The sequence below is a fragment of the Pezoporus occidentalis genome, unplaced genomic scaffold, assembly GCF_034315485.1.
Source record: "Pezoporus occidentalis ecotype Australia unplaced genomic scaffold, CSIRO_AGI_Poc_V1 ctg18, whole genome shotgun sequence".
Taxonomy (NCBI): Eukaryota; Metazoa; Chordata; class Aves; order Psittaciformes; family Psittacidae; genus Pezoporus; species Pezoporus occidentalis.
Genome location: NW_026913640.1, coordinates 8,291,812 through 8,301,745, shown reverse-complemented (window position 1 = coordinate 8,301,745; position 9,934 = coordinate 8,291,812). Strand labels below are relative to the sequence as shown.

The 9,934-nt window shown below is 45.4% G+C and overlaps 1 long non-coding RNA gene across 1 annotated transcript; it reads right to left on the bottom strand.

Moving 5' to 3' along the window:
* Positions 1 to 7,591: 7,591 nt before the first annotated feature.
* Positions 7,592 to 8,937, bottom strand: LOC134161909 (uncharacterized). The gene is made up of 3 exons (XR_009964130.1): positions 8,826 to 8,937; positions 8,588 to 8,663; positions 7,592 to 8,355 (listed from the first exon to the last, which is right to left on the bottom strand). It is a non-coding gene; the product is annotated as an uncharacterized LOC134161909 (long non-coding RNA).
* Positions 8,938 to 9,934: the final 997 nt, after the last annotated feature.

Sequence of the window (9,934 nt, the reverse complement as noted above, 5' to 3'; positions counted from 1 at the left end):
ACTGATGTGCCAGGCCATCTGATCCACACAGTCCAGTAAATCCGATTGTCCCCTACCTCCACCTGGCTGGAGGCAGGGCCCCTCTAATGGTCGTCACAGCGTTGGACACTTAAGTCGTGGTGAAAGGGATTATTCTTCGTTATCACAGGAGCTGGAGTAAAATCAGCTCTTCCATTCCATCTGGGAAACTGCTCACCAGAGACTGAAGCCGTAGCTCCCATGGGACGATCAGTCTTGGCCCTTGCTCCCCTCTTCAGTTCACTCACCCGTTCCTCCAAAGCTGAAGTAGGTTTTCCATCCCACTTTGTCATGTCTTCTCCGTGATCCAGCAGGTAAAACCATAGGGTACCCCGTGGCGTATACCTCCTGTATCTCCTCTCTTGAACAATAGGATGCCTTTTGTTAATAGCTGAGACGTGTATTGGTACACGTGAGGAGCTGGATAAATCAGATAGATCGTCCCTCAATTGTTCGAGGTCCTGCGACAGTTTTTTCACAGCTGAGATGATGGAAGGGGTGAGGTTGTCTTCGAACTCTTGGAGTTTATGAACCATTTCATCCACTGTTAGTGGTACTACGTCATTCCAGGTTACTATTGCCAATGAATGTGCATATGATGACGGTGCATTCCGTGTAAGTTTTCGCCACATGGGTCGTGTACATTCAACTTCATCTGGATCTATAGGTGTATCCCCATTATTCGGCTTGATGTGATAGATCATCTCTACGATGGCCGATTCCCTCAGAGACTGGATGCCTTTGTCTATAGTAGTCCACTTGGCTGAACGACTCGTAACATCGTCCTTGTATGGAAACCTTTCTTTCACAGCTGCCAAGAGCCGCCTCCAAAGGCTGAGGGACTTTTTCTCTCTTGCAATTGCTTTGTCAATTCCCCCTTCTCTAGCAAGTGATCCCAGCTGCTTGGCTTCTGTACCTTCTAGTTCGTGACCATCGGCCCCATTGTCCCAGCATCGGAGTAACCAGGTGATGATGTGCTCCCCTGGTTGACGGGTAAAATCTTTTCGCATATTCCGCAGCTCGGTTGAGGTCCGAGGTCGAGAAGTTACCTCTTCTTCTTCTTCTTCGTCATGTGATGATGACTCCTGATCAGATTCTGGACCGGGTGTTGAATTCGTTGTTTCTTCATCTCGCTTTTTGCCTCCTTTTTGCTTGTTCTCTTGCGTACAGGGGCAACCGATATTGGTACGAATTGGTCCTCTGGTTTGGCTGCAGTGATTATCACTGTGGTTTGAGTAGCAACTGTACTTGTTGCTGGGGGGGGTGCAGCTGCTGTACTTGCCACTGGGGTAGCTGTTCTGTTCATTGAGGCCGAAGTTTGAGTAGTGACTGTACTTGTCACTGGGGTTGGTGCAGCTGCTGTGCTTGGAGCTGGGGTAACCGCGCTGTCTGTTGCAGTTGAAGTTTGAGCAGCTGCTGTACTTGCCGCTGGGGTAGCTGTGCTGTTCATTGCAGCCAAAGTTTGAGTAGCGACTGTTGCTTTGCCCTCAGATCCGCCGACATTCTTTTCCTTTTGAAGGTGCTGGATATTGTTGAACAAGGCCCTATAAGCATAGGCCAAGCCCCAGCACGTTGCCATGATTTGTCCATCTCTGGTATGGCCAGAATGATCACACACCTCATTTAAGTGTTTTACTAATTCTTCTGGATTTTGCAGTTGTTCGGTAGTGAAATTCCAAAGTACTGGAGGGGCCCACTGACCTAGATACTTGCCCATACTATCCCACACACCCTGCCACTCATGGCTGTCCAGCCTCAGGGAAAATCTCTCGGTCCTCCTACATCGTCGTTTGACCCCAGACAAGACCCAAACCTGACTCTGCTTAACTCTTGAAATCAGTAGTGGGCAAAACACACTCTGTATGCGTGTTAGCATGATGATTCCCATCACCATCAGCAAACAAGTCTCAACAGCATTAAAAGGCCATTCAAAAAATTCAAAACTCTCAAATGTAAATGGTCTGGGGGGACGACTGGGAGGGTAAAAGGATGTCTCCTTCACAGGTTGAGCACCTGAAAAGGAGAAAAAAGATGTGTAATTGCTAAGCACCTCCATCATATACCTCCCAAAGTATAAAGGTGGTGACCACACTGGGAACATAAGCCAGATCAGTTTCATGATCAATGATTCTATTGTATTACAAGTCACTACCATAAAGTACAATGGGACAAAAACCTTAGCCCAAGCCCCACACTTGAAAAACACTAATACAGCAAGTACCGGATGGACGTAAGATACGATATACTGAAACTGTGAGATCAAGAGGAACAACCTTGAGAGCCAATAAATCAGCATTGTGACGAGTGACTATTAATCCAGTCAGATCTGTCATTATCTCAACCCTTCGTGCCCCATGTTGGGCGCCAAAAGAACTGTCATGGTTTAAACCCAGTCAGGTAACTTCTTCACTCACTCCCAGTGAGTGGTGCCGGGCTGACAACAATCGAGGCACAACCCCCCCCCCCCCCCCCCCCCCCCCCAGGGCTCTCCCCTTCCCTGCTCCCAGAGGAACGGGGAGGAGAATCGAAAGAGTGCAACTCCTACGGCTTGAGACAAGAACAGTCCAGCAACCAATGTACAACACAAATCACCACCACTACTACCAACTACAACAATGATAAGGGAAAATAACAAGGGAAGAGAATACGATACCACCTGCCAAGAAAACGAGTCCCACCCGGAAGCCTGTGTCCTTCCCGGTAACTCCCAGTTACCCCCACCCCGGGCATAACGTGCTGTGGTATGGAATACCTCCCTGGCTAGCCCAGGTCAGGCTCTCCATCTCTGCTTCCTCACAGCTTCCCCTCCTCCCTGGCAGAGCATGAGCCTCACAAAGTCCTTGGTCAGGGTAAACATCACTTAGCAACAACCGAAAACATCGGCTTCACCAACACTGTTCCCAGGCTGGAAGTCAAAACACAGCACTGCACCAGCTACCACAAAGGAAAAACATGACTGCTACTGCTGAACCCAGGAAAAAGGCAGACACAGGAACTGTGAGAATGAAGACCTTGGGCCCACTGTAGGAGAGGATCTGGTTTGAGACCATCTTAAAAACCTGAACATGCACAAGTCCATGGGTCCGGATGAAATCCATCCACAGGAAGTTGCTAAGCCGCTGGCCATCATATTTGAAAAATCATGGCAGTCAGGTGAAGTTCCCGACAACTGGAAAAAGGGAAATATAACCCCCATTTTCAAGAAAGGGAAAATGGATGACCTGGGGAATTGCAGACCAGTCAGTCTCACCTCTGTGCCTGGCAAAATCTTGGAGCAGATTCTCCTGGAAGGCATGCTAAGGCACATGAAAAACAACAAGCTGTTTGGTGACAGCCAGCATGGCTTCACTAAGGGGAAATCCTGCCTGACCAATTTGGTGGCCTTCTATGATGGGGCTACAGAACTGATGGACAGGGGTAGAGCAGTTGATGTCATCTACCTGGACTTGTGCAAAGCGTCCAACACTGTCCCACATGACATCCTTGTCTCTAAATTGGAGAGACATCAATTTGATGGATGGACGACTCAGTGGATAAAGAACTGGCTGGATGGCCACATGCGAAGAGTTGTGGTCAATGGCTCAGAGTCCAGCTGGAGACCAGTAACGAGTGGTGTCCATCAGGGATCTGTGCTGGGACCAGTCTTGTTCAACATCTTCGTTGCTGACATGGACAGTGGGATTGAGTGCGCCCTCAGCAAGTTTGCCGATGACACCAAGCTGTGTGGTTCGGTTGATACGCTGGAGGGAAGGAATGCCATCCAGAGGGACCTTGACACGCTTGTAAGGTGGGCTGATGTCAACCTCATGAAGTTTAACCATGCCAAGTGCAAGGTCCTACACCTGGGTCAGATCAATCCCAGGCACAGCTACAGGTTGGGCAAAGAAGAAATTCAGAGCAGCCCTGCAGAGAAGGACTTGGGGGTGTTAGTCGATGAGAAAATGAACATGAGCAGGCAGTGTGCACTTGCAGCCCAGATAAGCCAACCGTATCCTGGGCTGAATCAAAAGGAGCGTGACCAGCAGGTCGAAGGAGGTGATCCTGCCCCTCTACTCTGCTCTTCTGAGACCTCACCTGGAGTATTGTGTGCAGTTCTGGTGTCCTCAACATAAAAAGGACATGGAACTGTTGGAACAAGTCCAGAGAAGGGTCACAAGGATGATCAGAGGACTGGAGTACCTCCCGTATGAAGACAGGCTGAGAAGGTAGGGCTGTTCAGCCTGGAGAAGAGAAGGCTGTGTAGATACCTCATAGAAGCCTTCCAGTATCTGAAGGGGGCCTGTAGGGATGCTGGGGAGGGACTCTTCATTAGGGACTGTAGTGACAGGACAAGGGGTAACAGGTTAAAACTTAAAGAGGGGAAGTTTAGATTGGATATAAGGAGGAAATTCTTTCCTGTTAGAGTGGTGAGGCACTGGAATGGGTTGCCCAGGGAGGTTGTGAATGCTCCATCCCTGGCAGTGTTCAAGGCCAGGTTGGACGAGTCCTTGGGTGATATGGTTTAGTGTGAGGTGTCCCTGCCCATGGCAGGGGGGCTGGAACTAGATGATCTTAAGGTCCTTTCCAACCCTAACTATTCTATGATTCTATGATTCTGTCTATTCAGTGAGGGAAGTATAATGTCAGTCTGTCACCTGTGGTGGTGCTGTTGTGGCAAGACAGGCACATGCCTCAGTGTCACTTAGCAGACTCCCTGGGGACTTACCATGGCCATGATTCCTGCGCGCGGATATCCAGCCTGTGCCCTGCTTTTCTCACCCCGTCTCTGCTACGGCACTCCAGAGAGCCAAGGTTTTTGCATGTCTATGAAGCAGAGAGCCTGGCATTCTGCACACTCCTCCCCAGGAAGTCAGAGGGCTTGTTTATAAAGGTAGTTTGGGGTTAAATATGCATAGTTATGGCCAGGAAAGCAGGATTCATCTTTTCTGGAAGTTGTCTTTTTTTTGTTTAAGCAATATTAGTAAAAGACTGCATTGCTGTTTGTTATAGTTTTGCTTTGCTCCTGGCTGGGCCAGGAAATAGTGTGCACAGAATGTAATTTCCCACATGTCAGCAGCATCCCTGCAGCCTTGCTCATACTCCACCAGTGATACACAAGTAGGACTAACAATACTTGAACCTGACATTTTTCAAACCTATCAAGGAGCAGCTGCTTTCAGGTACCTCTTACCATCTATTACCTCTGCCAGCTAGTCCCTGACAAAGACACTCACACCCTGATCCTGATGGCTGGGATCATGCAATTGCTGTCCCAGCAAGAAGCCAGGACTCATTCAAGCAGCCTGAAGAAACCATGAAATGTCCCACAATTCAGCTGTCAGCATCCAGTGTGTACAGAGCTAAGGGAGCTGTACAACTCACATTCCAGAGAGCAGGAGAAGATAAACTTCAGAGCCCAATCTTTGTGGTCTTTCACCACTGACACCACAAGAGATTAAGAAAAGATGTTCAAAGGATGTGGGATAAAAAAGTGTTCATCCAAATCCAGGCATCCCTGAGTGTAAATGGAGCAAGAACTTCTCCATGATAGAGCAAAAATTTTATTTGCCATTTAAACATAAAATAATGAAAAATGCATAATGCCTTCACCAAACCATTTGCATCCACTGGTCATAGTTCAAAGAAGAACCACAAGCTATGGTAATACAAATAAACAAATCTCCCTTCATTTGCAGCCCAAGATGGATGAACACTCATGAATCATAGACTCATAGAATGGTTTGGGTTGGAATGGACCTTAAAGACCATCTAATTCCAGCCCCCTGCCAGGGGCAGGTACACCTTCCATTAGACCAGGTTGCTCAAAGCCCTGTTCAGCCTGGCCTTGAACACTGCCAGGGATGGGGTGGCCACAAGTTCCCTGGGAAACCCGCTCCAGTGTCTCACATTCTGACTAGTCTTTATGGTTCCTTATCAGAAATCAATTAATAATTTGAAGGTGTAATTTCATCTTTGTTTTTGGCTAAAATCCTTTCTGAATCTCATCACATTACTGGTTGAAACATGTTTGAGCAGTAGCTCCATATTGTTTTGGGTGAAGACCTAGGCCTAGAGCAGGTGATTGGCAGCCAGACTGCTGTACTTTAATGTCATTTTAAGATATAGCACATACATTAGAATCTGTACATAAGTAACATAAGCAGTAACTGTGTGCCCTGTGTTCTTAGAATCCTCAAACCTTCATGCTTAGCTAATCATTCATCTCAAACAGGCAGGGAATCTACCTGATCCTCTAGTAAGAGATTTTTTGCAATTCTTGTATTTGAGAGTTTCACCTCCTTTCATATAATGGTGTCTCTTTTCCTAGTAGTTGTTTCATTGAAAATTCTGAGATCTCCTTTTATAAGGTAACATAAAGTGATAATGGTTTAAAATTTAAAAATCTGAACACCTGCATAAATTGATGTATCAGCTGGTAGTTATTATGCCTTTGCATTCCTCAAGTACAAATAAAACAGTAGAGCATATTTTATCTTACTTCATATTGAACAAATCTATTCTAAGAGGTGCAGAAGAGCCATTTCTCCTGCTCTTCTATGCTATGAAGTTTTATAGAAATGAATCTAAATTATTCTTAGCTTTGTAACAGGGGTAAAAGATCATAAAGCTGACTGCAAAGTAGTGTCAGCCTAAGGTCTTTCTCCCCTTCCCCCCACTGCCTCAGTCCACTTCTTTTTAAATAGTGTCTTCCTTTTCTTCCTCTTTTTCACTTGGAAGAATTTTCCCCCAGCAATTCTGGGAGACACTTACTTATCTTCTGGAGTGCTGCACTTTCTTACATTGCTATTGAACACAAGGGGCACTGCTCAGAGCAATCTGAAATGCAACAGTGTCATGCTATCACATAAAATGTCACCTTGCACAGCTTGTCATGTATATGCACCACGTTTTGGACAGATATCATCTTGTGGCTCCAGCTGAAGCATTGCATGAGGATGCCCTCTATCTCCATCCCCTCTGGCCCACTCCTGTGCCAGCATGGCTACATGGGTGAACGCTTCCTCACCCACTCCAGGCAAGAGTAATGAGGTTATTGTCAACAATCTAAGCATGAATTCTTGGCTAACCTGTTCCATTATAGTAAGTCTGTGGAGAGCTCTTCATGACCAGCTCAGCCAAGAGAGCTGATGGGGAAGGAACAGCAAGGATAAGTGAAAGCAGTCTGTCTGCAGCATACACATCTGTTTGTGCCCTCATAGTTGCCCCCACTGCTCTGCAGCAAGACTCCATGGGTTTGCCACAAAATGTTCTTTAAATTTCCCCAGCACCTTTTGCTATGTGCAAAATGGAAAGGAATACAGCTGATAACGAGAGTCATCAGCACATACAAAAGTTGTTCTTTCTTGGTCAAAGGAATAGGCGTGCACAAATTTTCTATCAACTTTTCTTTCAAAGCTATTGTGACCTGGGGAGCTGAAGTGATTCTGCCTTACATTAGGCTTACAGCACATTCTGGTTTACTGGCACTATTCCCACCACTATCGTTAAGATTATGTCAGTGTTTCCACTAAGCACTGTGTCTCTGAGGAGCTTATGGTAACCAAGCTGTCAGAATTAATTCTGGACTCAAACATCACATACTGTAAATTCCCAATGATGTACACCTAATTTCTTTAAAAAAACATGGAGTTAATTGATATTGCAATACATACACATCAGGATTCAGAAAAGAATTTGGGCTTATACTGCACTATTCAAAATGTTGCAGGTAATTTATAGCAGCCAGAATAGTTGGTCATAAGTTGCCACTCAGAAAACAAACAAACCAACCAGCCAAAGAACAAAAAAGAAAAAGTTATGGAACTGTGTTTTCTGACCTGCATGTTGAGCCATGAAAGATATTTCAGTGACGTAACTGAGCTGCCTCGGAGTGCTGGCTTTGTGCTTGACAAGGCTCACCACCTGGAACTACTTATTTTGGAGAAAAGTTTCACTCAGTTCTTTATGATGATGCTTCTGGAGGCAGGACATGTGGCTTACACAACATCAACCTTTGTTATGAAGGATATGCACTGCTCTCCTAAACCTTCTCTGGGGCTCTATGATCCCCAGAACAACGCCAAACAAAACATGCCTCTTACTGCGGCTAACCAGAGAGGATTTATTTATCAACAGCTCTGTTATTATTAAGAAATCAGTATGAAATGCCACAGACATGAGGAGACTCTTTGTGTTAAGATGCATCACTCTGGGGCAGAAAACAGAAAAGGAAATATCTGTTCTGGGTGTGCAGACTGCATCTTTATCCATCCATTGTTTTCAATAGGAACTGTGTATGCCACGGACTAGAAACTTTTAGAAGTGTATGGCAAGCTGAAGGGAAGCATAGCCAGGGACCTGCGTATAAAGTATATGTAGTTTGGTGTACTCAGTCAGATCTCTTGGAATTTTCTATTTTAGGAGAAAGACCTTGAGTCTTACAATATCATTCTTCTACGGGAACGGAAAAGAACAGATATTTGGGGGAAGATATTAGAATAACCATCAACCTAATCTGTTAACACTTAGTCATGGAAATGTTCCCACAGAAGCATGAGAAGGACTGTGTCTTTCCAACAGAGACACTCACTCCTTTCAGAGAGTTTTGTGTTGTGTTCAAGAATGGGATCACATTAATCCAGGAAGCAGCCTGGGAAGGGATTTGTCTGCACAGGAAACATGGAAGACAATACTAAGGACATCTCTTCCAGACTGATGCTGCGAGGGGACATGCTGGCTTTTCCACACAGTGTGTTTGGAGGATAGTGCTGTTGCCCTCAGGAGCTGGAGGTCAGGTAGCCTCCCTGTTCCCAGGGCACACTACTTACCTCAATAGGTGCCAGCAACACCTGCTGCCAGCAACACTGGGAAAAGCACCAGTGACAAAAGTAACCTTCATACTGGGTTTCCCACTGCTGTTTCCAGTAGTGAGCTGCCCCAGTGAAGGAAAACCAGGAACATAGATACAAGGACACAAAGACAGGGGCCCCTGCTGCTGACGTGACTGCAGGGAATCAGGCTGACCAACTTCTGATGTTGGTTGTCCTCTCTATAAAACACATCTCATACACAATTTTTAAGATTTCCACTTATTGAAATGATAACCCATTTATTCCTCCGTTACAGCACACAAACATTTCTGTACTGAGGTAATTTCATACAAACAGTAGGGGGGAAATCAAGAATCTATGGCAGAGTATTACCCAAGTTATAAAAGCAGTTTATTACTCTATTGTGTGTCTAAAAGTTCTGGAATATTGTAGCAGATATATTTTACAGAGAAATGACCACATGTTTTAACGAAATCCAGGTTCAGATTCTGGCAACATTTCTTCCTTAATTTTATCTTTTGTAACTCTACTACCCCACCAGGAGAAATCAATAGAATATTTAGTACATCTCACCATCACACCTTCATGTGTATTTGCATAGAGAAGAAAATAACTCCACATGACAGACCAGGACTTACTTTTTCTTTACTTGAAACCAAATTCTGTTGTCTGCTGATGATTACATGTCCCAGTTTGTTCTTGTCTCTTCCAGGTGAAATTCAAGCAGTCATTACAATTTCTGCTGGACCTCTCTTGTGTAATGCATACTCCCTTGTTGATTTAGATTGGGAGCAGTGCTGCACTGGGTTCCTGCTCTCCAGCTGCCTCCTTACACTGCTTAGAGTCACATCCTGCACCCCTCACTGGTGCACACCACAAGGAACAGCACTCTAAGGAAAAAAAAAAAAAAAGAGTCCCAGTTCCTGTGTCGAGGCCTGTTGCAGAGTACAGAAGCACTGTGGACATCTTTCTGAATCCCTTGCACACCCAGCTGCACCAGTTACAATTCAGCTGACCAGTATTAGTTTGCCTGTGCCAGCTATGGATAAATCACAGGTCTTTAAAAAGATTTTAGTTCAGTCAAATCTGTTTGCTTTATGAGACCC